This window comes from Capricornis sumatraensis, chromosome 1, assembly GCF_032405125.1.
Source record: "Capricornis sumatraensis isolate serow.1 chromosome 1, serow.2, whole genome shotgun sequence".
Classification (NCBI taxonomy): domain Eukaryota; kingdom Metazoa; phylum Chordata; class Mammalia; order Artiodactyla; family Bovidae; genus Capricornis; species Capricornis sumatraensis.
Window position 1 is genome coordinate 205,654,224 of NC_091069.1, and position 2,829 is coordinate 205,657,052.

Sequence of the window (2,829 nt, forward strand, 5' to 3'; positions counted from 1 at the left end):
TCTATTAGAATGCTTAAAATTAAAAATAAAAAACTGCAAACAAACCAAATTTATAGCCATAAGAAGTGAATGGACTAAAAATTATGATATGTTCATACTAGGGAATTACACAGCAATAAAAACAAATTAATTAATGAAATGTAATCTGTAGTGACAGAAAGCAGATCTGTTTGTTTGGAAATTGGGCAGGGAATATGCCCACCATTCACCAGGGCAAGAATAGGATTGCGGCCTTACAGACGGTCCTCCCCCAAGCCCCCTGCACTGCCCAGCCATGGTCAACCTCATCATTTTCTTTGATATGACTGTCAACAACAAGCCCTTGGGCCACATCTCCTTTTAGCTATTTGCACACAAAGTTCCAATGACAACAGAAAACTTTCATGCTCTGAGAACTGGGGAGAAAGGATCTGGTTATACAGATCCCTGCTTTCACAGAATAATTCCAGGATTTATGTGCCAAGGTGGTGACTTCACACATCGTAATAGCACTGGTGGCAATGCCACCTCTGGGGAGAAATTCATGATAAGAATTTCATCCTGAAGCATACAGGTCCTGTCATCTTATCCATGGCAAATGTTGGCCCTAACAAAACTGATTGCCAGTGTTTCATCTGCCCTGCTGAGACTGAGTGGTTGGATGGCAAGCATGTAATCTTTGGCAAGGTGAAAGAGGGCAAGAATACTGTGGACACCATGGAGAGCCGTGAAATGGAAAAACCAGCAATATCACCATTGCTGACTTTTCTGGACAAACCCAGCAAATCTGACTTGTGTTCTATCTTTAAGAAAAAAAAAAGAGTGGGATTATGAAGGTGTACTTAAAAACATTTTCAGATAATGGACATGTATGTTATATTGATTGTGATGGTTTCACAGGTATATACATATGTCAAAGCTTATCAAATTGTTTGTTTCAAATCTGTGCAGTTTATGTCAACACACACATACACAGAGAGACAGGGAAAGAGTATGTGTGTTTGTGTCAATGTGTGTGCATGTGTGTGTGTGTGTGTGTATGAGAGAAAGACAGAGCCACAGAGAGGAAGAAGGAAGGATGAAAGGAGGAGAAGTGAGAGAAGGAAAAAGGAAATAGAATGAGAAGTAAAATGATATGGAGGTATAATAAAACTATAACAGCCACTCATAAGCTCAAATTTCTGTGCTCATGGAAATAGCCCTGTTTTCCTCACTGATTATCTTTATCAGTAATGTATATTTGAACTTCAAAATGAGCTTAAATGAACAGCCTACTGCTCTAATCTCTTTTATACATGTGAGTTCCACTAAGTGGTTATTTCTTTACAAGGATACATTGCTTACAGACATTGAAAAAATACTGTTTTGCTTTGTTTTTGACACTCAGAAAGCCCTTCTAAAACGAACCTGAATATTTACTAGGAGTACTGTTGATGCATTTTGACTTATTGTATTTTATCATGAAATGGTGATTTGCTAGGCAGGCAAGGTGATCCATCTAAGCCCCCACTTCCCCTTCAACACTTGAGGCAGAGTTGTGCTTGTATCTATTTTATAAATGGATTTCTGCATAAGATTTAGATTGATAAAAATCTGGTTAATAATTGGCAATTCCCATGGAAATGGAAACCAGAGAATAGCAGAAAAATGAACTCAGAACATGATACCAGGAAGGGCAGGCCAGTTTGCAAAACTGCAGCAGGGGAAAGCAGAGGGGCCCTCGGGAAGTGAAGGGTGAGATGAAGAGGGTAGGTTTGGAGATGGTGCCCTATAATGAGTACTATCAAACAAGATTACTTGGGCATAGCCTTCTACACCTCTACCAAAATCTTCCAGACATATACAAATGAGTAACTAACTAGCCGTCCTCTGCTCTTTCTCCATAATGATCTTTTTGCCTTATACTAAGTAGCTAATATCTGTAGTAGTTTCCCTGTGTATATCATTCACTACTTGATATCTCTCATGCCAAACATAGTGACTAGAATATTATCAGCATAAAATAAGCATTGGTTAAAGGAATGAGTGACAGTACAGGGTCTAGAGCCATCCTTCTGAATCAGAAGATGGAGGGAGTCCACAGCTGAGAAGTGGTCACTAAGCTGCAGAATGCTTCACTGTGTTACTATTGAGAAAAGCTTGTGTGTTTACAAAGGCATTGCTTAAGGAAAACATTTCAAGAGCCTTCTTTCAGTAGAAACTCACTTTCGTCCCTAACAGATTGATCTAGAATCTTCAGAAAAAGAAGTGCATATTTTCCTATGAGAATGTGAAGAATAACTGATAGGCAAATAAGGGAAAAACTGAGAAAAATTCCATGGCATTTCTAATGCAGATGTATGGATTCTGCCTCACATTCCATTCTTTGGGGAGAAAATAACCATGAGAAAAAACATTCATTTCCTCCCTGTAAGGTTAAATTGGAGACAAATCCCTTTCTTTTTCCTGTGATGTGAACAGTTCTGTGCTCCGTGTAGCAGAATTTTGAGGACCTGGCTAAGGTCTTGTACGTAACAGGTACTCAATCATGAGGTGACACCAGAGAATTGGGAGTTCTTTGAGAAATGACTTTATTAATTAGAAGAGAAAAAGATCTTACCTTCAGAGAAGCAGAACAAGGACTTCAGCTGCTGCTGCTGCGGCTAAGTCACGTCAGTTGTGTCCGACTCTGTGCGACCCCATAGACAGCAGCCCACCAGGCTCCCCCGTCCCTGGGATTCTCCAGGCAAGAACACTGGAGTGGGTTGCCATTTCCTTCTCCAATGCATGAAAGTGAAAAGTGAAAGTGAAGTCTCTCAGTCGTGTCCGACTCTTCACCACCCCATGGACTGCAGCCCACCAGGCTCCTCC

At 40.3% G+C, this 2,829-nt stretch overlaps 1 pseudogene; it reads left to right on the forward strand.

The window, feature by feature from the left end:
- The first annotated feature begins 274 nt into the window (after positions 1 to 274).
- LOC138076626 (peptidyl-prolyl cis-trans isomerase A pseudogene) lies at positions 275 to 770 on the forward strand (annotated as a pseudogene).
- Positions 771 to 2,829: the final 2,059 nt, after the last annotated feature.